This window comes from Mauremys mutica, chromosome 7 (genome assembly GCF_020497125.1).
Source record: "Mauremys mutica isolate MM-2020 ecotype Southern chromosome 7, ASM2049712v1, whole genome shotgun sequence".
In the NCBI taxonomy this organism is placed as follows: Eukaryota; Metazoa; Chordata; order Testudines; family Geoemydidae; genus Mauremys; species Mauremys mutica.
The window spans coordinates 48518693-48527607 of NC_059078.1; the positions used below are offsets into that span (position 1 = coordinate 48518693).

The 8915-nt window shown below is 45.4% G+C and overlaps 1 long non-coding RNA gene across 1 annotated transcript; it reads right to left on the reverse strand.

Annotated features, from left to right (window-relative positions):
• LOC123373617 lies at positions 1–7311 on the reverse strand. The gene is made up of 3 exons (XR_006580785.1): positions 7103–7311; positions 1431–1547; positions 1–796 (listed from the first exon to the last, which is right to left on the reverse strand). It is a non-coding gene; the product is annotated as an uncharacterized LOC123373617 (long non-coding RNA).
• Positions 7312–8915: the final 1604 nt, after the last annotated feature.

The window sequence follows — 8915 nt, forward strand, 5'->3', positions numbered from 1 at the left end:
TTTGGTAGTTTTTTTTTTTGCAGGATATGCTGGGTGTTCGTACTGCTCTGTCAGTGTGTGTGTGCGTGCCCATCTCAGTACGATTGTATCAGTGTCTTGGTGTGTTTGCACTGAGGTCTCAATGTGTATTTATTCTTTCCATGTGCTTGTTTTGTTGGCTCAGTGCATTAGTACTGATTGTAAGGCATGTTTTGGTGCAGTGTCTCCGTGTGGCTGTTGAAGTGTCTCAGTCTCTTGGTGGTTTGGGTTGCAGCGTCCACCTGTTTGTAGCAGCATCTGGGTGTCTTGGAATGTCTGGTTGCCGCGTCTCAGTGTCTCGGCATGGCTGCCGCCACCTCTCAGGGTGTTCGGTTGCAGTGTCTCAATGTGTTTGATTGCAGTGGCTTGGTATGTCCGTTGCAGTGTTTGGTTGCAGCCAATGAGTTTGTTGCATTGGTTCTGTGTCTCAGTGTGTCTGCTGCAGTGTCTTAATGCATCTCTGGGTGTTTGATTGCGGTGGCTCAGTGGTTCAGCGTGGCTGGTTGCAGTGGCTTGGCATGGTTGGCTGCAGCGGCTTGGCATGTATTTATCAATGTCTTGGCACGCTGGTGGCTTGGTGGGTTGATGTGTATTGCGGTCTATCTCCACGTCCAGGTTTGTGTGTGTCTGTACGTCTTAGGTTTTGTATGTGTGTCTTTGACACTGATGGTGTGTGTTCAGGAGGAATCCCCAGTGAACTTTGGTGGAGAGATGTGTGGCCTCTGCCTTTGCTTTGGATGTCTTCTCAGGAGCTTTTCAGACTAAAACACATCCCCAGCTAAAGGAAGAAAATGTATTGCATGAACTGATCAGTACTTTCTGTGTCTGTATCACAGGCTGAATTTAGGATGCGTGTTCTTATGGGTTTTAAGGAACTCCTTTTGGGGCCAAAACCTGTTGACTTTGGACAAGCCAGTGGGATGCAACCCCATTGAATTTTGAGAGCAGAATCTGGCCATTTGGCTATAGTTGGAGAAGGGAATGAGTAGGTTTGTCATAACCTTTCATGTGTTAAGGGGGTTGGATCTGGAATTTCAGTAAGTCATTGTGAATTTCATGCCATCACAACGAGACAGAGTTTGCTAGCATTACAGCTTAGATGCTAGTTCAATAGCCTGAGTGGAAAGGGTGATCCCCCAGCCTTGTCTGTCTCAGACGTCCTCCGTAGAGCTAGCCATACCCATCCCTAAAGGGCAGAAGAAGCTGCTGTATGTCCCCATTGAGGGTCTTCAGTAACTCTGCTAGCTTCTCCCCTGACACAGTTTAGAACCTGGGAAGAATCCACATCCAGTATATGAGGGTACCAATAGGTCAGGATCTGCTTGGGTCAGATTTTACTACAGATGGCTCTCAGGCTAGAAATAGGTATGTTCTAGCTAGATAATGAAGTGAGTGTGGGTGCTGGACTGTACCTGCTGCGAGGAGCCTTCTATAAGACATTGTTTCATTGTCTGAGGCAGTTAATACCTGGTGTCTTCCTCCTTCGGTCTAGGTCTTTCTGTCTCTCTCTTTTACACTCATGGATGGCTCTGAAAGAAATAAAATAAGGGAAATTAGAGGCGAACTGATCAAGGAGTGTACAGAGCTCAGAATTCCCTGTGGCCACATTCCTTCTTCAGAGCATTATAAAGACTGTGTGTAGATTAGATTACATAGAGAGAGAGAAGAGGTGTGTGCATGGGTTTATGTGAATATGTTTGTGTGTATGTGTGTATGTATATATGAACGTATGAGTGTGGGCATACTTATATGTATCAGTGTGTGCGTGTATGGATAGATAACTAGATACAGATATATGTGCAAACACATACAAGTTTTTGGTTGCTTCTGGTGGCTTCACAGGTTTTAAAATCAAACTAAATAAATATAAGTTGTAGTCGGGTGGAGGACAAGTTGGGCGATGAATAGAGCCCCAAGAGACTGAAGCTCCATTTCATCAAGCGAACACAAAGGGAATGGACTGAGAAAGCTGTGAACTATCAATAGAGAGAATGTGAATAGAAACAGGGTAGTATCAGTGCTTAGAACCAGAGTAATTGATACTCTACACATTCAGATAGACAGGCAGAGAGAAAGAAATGATGATGGGGATTGCATGGCTGGATAGATGGATTAAAGCCAAGAAACTGATTGCACTCACAGCAATTTGTTGCAACTGTGCCAGTCAGATTAAGAATATGGCATTCAAGTGGACATCCCCAGTGGTATCCAGTAACCGATGCCCCTTTCCCAGCCTCCTCCTCCCTTTCCTCCTTCTCCATAAAGAGCTCCTGCCAAATCCTGCTATAGGAGATCTCTTGCTGTGTTCTTTATTGTGCTGTAACTTCAGTACCAGGGTGGATGCTGCAGTGAGTTAGAGCAGGGGCTGGGAACTGGCGTTTTGGCAAGAAGGTTTGTTTGGATGGGGTTTACGTTTTCTGTTTAGCAAAGCTCTGGGTTATTTTCACTTGTCTTGTGAGCCTTGACCTAGCCCCATTATCATTGGCAATAGTTGGTAGAGTAATTGCTCTGGCCTTAAAGTCTAATCAGTGCTAAGCCCATGTAGACAACAATGGATGATGATGATAATTATGATTATTGTGCTCAAAGGTCCCAACTGAGCTCCAACATAGCTAGGGACAATCCCTTAGCAGGTGGGTTCACATCTAAAGACACAAACAGATGGAGAGTGGTGGATGCAGATAGAATATGCAAGCCGATGAACCTGGTGAAGAATTGGCCCAGCTTTTTTAGTTACATGGATTGTGAGGGAGGGGGAAAGAGGTTGGTTTTGGGTTGGGGAGGATTTTTGGAGTTTGAGAGGAAGGGAGCAGAGGAAGGAAAGAAGGGAGAGAGGAAAAAAGCACAGCTTGTCCCCCGCCTAGCAGACTGGCTTCCTCAGGCATGACAGCAGAGATGAACCATAAAGGGGGATCTGAAGGAAGACAAGGGAATGGTGATTTGCTCAGGGAGTTTTCTCCAGGCATAATGGGCAGTGTAGGAAAGGGCACGGAGGTGACAAAGGGAGCAGCTGACTGGTGGGCACTGGAGCCTGGGGATGCTCACAAAACCATTTGGTACCTTAATTGTGTCTGGCATTCTGCCTGCATCTCTGCTACTTACCCATCCCCCACACACACCAGGGACCCACCCAATCCACCCCACATCAGTGTCCCAGTGTATTCACTGCCACTGCTGGATGCTGCCAACCTGGCTACATGCCTCTCCTGGCTGGCATTGCTGGAGGAGATCATCTCCAGTCATGCCACTCACGGCCTGCATGGGCAGGATTTGCACCTCTCTATTTCTCAAACCATTCCTGACCCACCAGTTGGCTGAGATGTATGTGTGAGAGGATGGGGGAGGCAGCAATTATCCATGGAACCAGTCACTACCCTGGTTGCCCAGAACACACCATCACAAGCTGCAGACTACCTTGTCTGTGCAAATTTCATCCACTGGAGAGCCATCTCCCTCCTAGTCTCCAAGACCTTCCACAGACTAACCTTGTCTCTTCTTGCTATTCAGCCTCTTCCATACACTTCTCTCTGTGCAAGTTCTCGGTCTTTCCAGCAGTTCAATCTCCTATGCTGCCCCCAACATCTGAGAGGCCTATGTGATCTCCTTCACCTCCTCTCCCAAGGCCCAGTCACTCCACTGGCCTATGACAGCCTAATCCACCATCTAATAAAACACTCAGATCCTTCTCCTTGAGCTCCCACTTTCCCTCTGCTCAGTCACTCTCCCTGAAACAAGACCTTCAACCCTGCCCTGCCCTAACTACAGCACCCCTTGTAACACATGCATAGTGGGCCCTACACACACGCCGTGCTCCTTCCACCTATGGATTGCAATCCCCCCTTATGGTTTGGCACCAAGAGTGCTCCAGCACCAGTTCCTGTACTGAGGCCCTTCCCTCACACCCCCTGCCCAGGGTGGCTCTCAGACCGAACCCATCTCCCGGCAGTAGCCCCCCATGCCCATGCCTAGCCCGGAGAGGGTGGAAAGCAGCACAGAGTTGACTCAGGACTCACACCTAGGACTTTGTGTCCCTCTGGTATCTATTCTCACTTCCATTCCTCTACCTGGAACAGGCTCCCAGACTACAATTCTCAGTTATTTCTGCCTGGCTTTGCAGTCCTCTTCCCTGGTGCTGCTGTCCTTTGGCTGATTACAGCCTCATGTCCCTGCATGTTCATTTTCCTTTCATTGCTCTAGTCTGTTTATTGTGCAGTGACTCTGGGAACCTGAGGTGACCCTAGTCATGGAGAATATAAGATGGCCTGAGAGGCAATAAAGGTTTTATTGCCATGAGTTTAAGATGACTGTCCTCCTCACGAACAGGGGAGGGATTCAGATAAATGGCAGCTAGAGCCAGAAAATAAATTAAAAAAAAAACCCAGTTGCAAAATCACAATTTTCCCCTGAGCCCTACCTATCCAGACTGCTTGACCAGCCCCATCACGAAATGGACACTTCTTCCTAATCCCTATCTCCATGAATAACAGTAGGGCTGGACAGAACCTCAAGAGATCATCTAGTTCATCCCTTTCCATTCCCAGTTTCTTCCTCCCTTTCTTCTCCTCACCACCTTTACATGTACAGCGACTCCATCTTCCCCTCCCAGCCTTTCCACACAGACATTTGGGCCAAAGTTTCCAAAATTGTCCATCAATTTGGGGGGCCCAACTGGAGCTGTATGAGATATCACACTGATGTAGAGCCGTAGGTGCTCAGCTCCCTGATAATCAGACCCCAGATGTGTCAGATTAGGCACCCAAAAAACAGGAACCCCCAAATTAATGGACAAGTGAAAATGTTGGTCTTAGTTACTCAGTGATTCTTTGCTGTTTCTCCAGCTCCAGAGCCATTAGAACCCCTGTGATCCTCCAAGGATCCTGACCCAATCCTGTTCTTCCCCAACAAGAAACTATAGAAGTCTTAAACCACATACACATACATGTAATGGACGATGAGGGCACACTGTATGTACAGACATCATGGTCATCAATAGGGATCAAATTCAAACTTACCACATGAGCTGAGAGCGACTAGCAGGCTACTAAATTTGGTGGGGCCAGCACTTAGAGAGAGATGGGATTACACATACTATGCCAATGAATTACACACACGTGCACCCCCTACACACACAGCATCATGCATGTTGTTTACATGGCCCGTGTTCCGTCTAAGATTTTGTTACATTCTCTTCACTTTTTGTTCCCCCCCCCCTTACTACTTTCCCCCTTGTAAGTGCATTAGTCACTATGGAAACAATGATGTCATTCATAGGGGTGGGGTTTAGCAATGTCCACAACTGCAAAATAAAGTCAGTGTTTAATGGCTGGCAATACACAGCAGGGCTTGTGAAATGGATGGCTGCTGTTTATGTGATGGTTATTGCAGACATTTATGCAGTAGAAAATTTTATCGTAGAGCAATTTCCCTTTCTCCTTTATGTCCTTTTCCTCCACTGCTCTTTATCCCATTCAGGTTCCCTCAGCATCTGCTCAGATGAAATTCAACATTCTTGTTTTTCTCCCCTTTGGCCCTAACTACCTAAATAGGATGTGGCCACTATGGTTTGGATGCACCCACAAACTCCACATGTTCCTCTGTGCCTTTGGGATCTGTGCCTAGCAGACTACGCACAACTATTGCAATATCCAGGAACTCGGAAGTACTACTCCTGCTTTTGGCATTAGACTTGCTATGTAGTCACTTTGCTTCTCTGTGTTGCATCTTCCCCGTTTGTTTTATTTATTTGGGTTATAGGGACACTTAAAGGCCCCAACGAAATCAGGTCCCTATTATAGACTCCTAGAAATATACAGCTGGAAGGGACCTTGAGAAGTTATCAAGTCCAGCCTCCTATGCTGAGGCAGGACCAAATATACGTAGACCACCCTGCAGGGGGCTTTGTCCAACCTGTTCTTAAAAACTTCCAGTGATGGGGATTCCACAACCTCCCTTGGAAGTCTGTTCTATAGTTAAGAAGTTTTTCCTAATATTTAACTGAAATCTCCCTTGCTGCAGATTAAGCCCATTGCTTCTCATCCTATCTTCAGTGAACATGGAGAACAGTTGATCACCACCTCTATATAACAGCGATTAACATATTTGCACATTATGCTAGGTGAGAAGAGTTCCTGCCCCAAAGAAAATATAATCTAACCAGACAACGGAAATATTATCATCCTCATGTTACAGATGGGAAAGTGAGGCACAGAGAGATTAAATGACTAGCGCAAGGTTACAGGAGGAGTCTGTGGCAGATTTAACCACAAGACCCTTGTTCCTCTCTAGACAGGGGATAATCGGTGACGTTCTTTGCCATCCCTTGGAGAGGTATTGTGAGAATCAATGTTTCTAAAGTGTTTTGGAAGACACTGTAACATTAGAGCACACCTTCTTCATACCATCAACCGTATTGTGTCTCATTTTTAATTACTGGATTTATTTGTTCCATTTGACCTGTCCAAAACTAATAGAAAAATTATACAGTGGAAGGACTGCAGGGTATGGTCTGGAAGTCCTGTGCTCCCCACCAGGGAGACACTGAATCATGCTTCTTTGGTGCCCTGGCTCCCCTACACTGTGAATGGCAATAGCTGTAATACAAAATAAACTAGCTCTGGACCCTCTTCTCCCTCCTCCTCAATCTTCCTCCATTTGCTGCTGCAAACTCTTTGCTAAGCTAAGTGATGGCCTGATTGCTTCTGAGCTTTCCACCTGTTTAATCAGTATTTCTGCCAACACTTCATTCCTGCAAGCCCTGAACGAATCCCATTCTTTCCTCCCTGCTCGCTGGGCTGCTCATTTTACCAGACAATGCCAGTCGATTTTTCACTTCTGCACAACAGCACCTCAGAATGGATCTTGACTATGAGGCTCAATAGCACATAAAGTTCACCTCCTTGCTGCTTCCTGCATAGATCAATCCTCTTCGCTTCAGTACCTGGGCCTGAATGGAAGACTTTTAACAAAGCAAGCTCCCCTTCCCTTTCAGCCTTGTGTTAAACTCACTCATTCACTTGAACAAGGAGAATTGCCTCACCCCACTTCCCTTTCCACTGGAGCTGGGCTGCTCTTCAGATAGCCTTACCTTCTCCCATTTGCTAATTTAATCCCTCTCCCCACCTCAGTTTCTTCTGTCCACTCTGCCACTTTCCTTTCTGTTGTTATATTTCTCATCTTAGCTTAAGGGCAAGGCAAATTCAAACAGGCTGGGGTTTGCCAGTTCTGATCCTGTTATGCTGACACCGATTTAACAGCAATGTCATCACATCAGGATGATGATCCAGTTGAGACTGGGATGACATAGTCAGAGACAATATAGGGACAGTCACATGAAGATGTGGAAGGAATTTTCCTTGGATTCTCATCAGTCATAGGTTCTTCTGGGATCATAGAATCATAGAATCATAGACTTTAAGGTCAGAAGGGACCATTATGATCATCTAGTCTGACCACCTACACAACGCAGGCCACAGAATCTCACCCACCCACTTCTGTATCAAACCTGTGTCTGAGCCATTGAAGTCCTCAGATCTTGGTTTATAGACTTCAAGGTGCAGAGAACCTTCCAGCAAGTGACCCATGCTCCATGCTGCAGAGGACGGCGAAAAACCCCCAGGGCTTCTGCCAATCTGCCGTGGAGGAAAATTCCTTCCCGATCCAAAATATGGCAATCAGCTAAACCCTGAGCATGTGGGCAAGACTCACCAGCCAGACACCCAGGAAAGAATTCTCTGTAGTAACTCAGATCCCACCCCATCTAACATCCCTTCACAAGCCATTGGGCATATTTACCGCTAGTAGTCAAAGACGAATTGATTGCCAAAATTAGGCTATCCCATTATATCATCCCCTCCATAAACTTATCAAGCTTAGTCTTGAAGCCAGATATGTCTTTTGCCCCCACTACTCCCCTTGGAAGGCTGTTCCAGAACTTCACTCCTCTTATGGTTAGAAACCTTAATCTAATTTCAAGTCTAAACTTCCTGATAGCCAGTTTATATCCATTTGTTCTTGTGTCCACATTGGTACTGAGCTTAAATAATTCCTCTCCCTCCCTGGTATTTATTCCTCTGATATATTTATAGAGAGCAATCTTGTTTAGCCTTCTTTTGGTTAGGCTAAACAAGCCAAGCTCTTTGAGTTGCCTTTCATATGACAGGTTTTCCATTCCTCGGATCATCCTAGTAGCCCTTCTCTGTACCTGTTCCAGTTTGAATTCATCCTTCTTAAACATGGGAGACCAGAAGTGCACTGGGCTAATGGGATGGCATGTGACCCACACATTGACATATTAGAACTATCAAATTCAGATCACTGATACTCAGATTCAGTGTAGTAAATCTGAACAGGACTAGGGTGTATTTTTCCCCTCTCTGAGCCATTCACCCCAACTAGATTAACACGACTTATATGTAACAAACAGTATCTTATGAATTTCACCTTTTCCTGTCCACCAGAAGGGCATGAAATTCTTATATTTATTTGTAGAGTTGGCTGGGAAATTTCAATCAAATTGAAATTTTGATGAAAATTTTTGACCCTCTTGCTATTTGAAATTACACACTCATTTCTTCAGCTAGTAATTCTTGGGCTGTAGATTGTTTGCAGACAGTTCATTGTGAATATTCTAGAATCACAGTTCTTACTGTGTTGGTTAGCTATATAAGACACATGGTTTTCTTTCTGTTCCCCAGTTGGATAAATTGTGTAACTATCAGAATCAACAATGGTGCAAAATTGGAAATCCAAGTACAAAAATTCACAACTCACTATTCACTCCAGGCAAATGGACAAGGCTCTGAGCTTCAAATCCACTTTCCATGAGCATTCGCGCTAATAATGCTCAGTGTCCAGAAAATTCATGGAAAAACAAACAAAAGAGGGGCCATGAACACAGC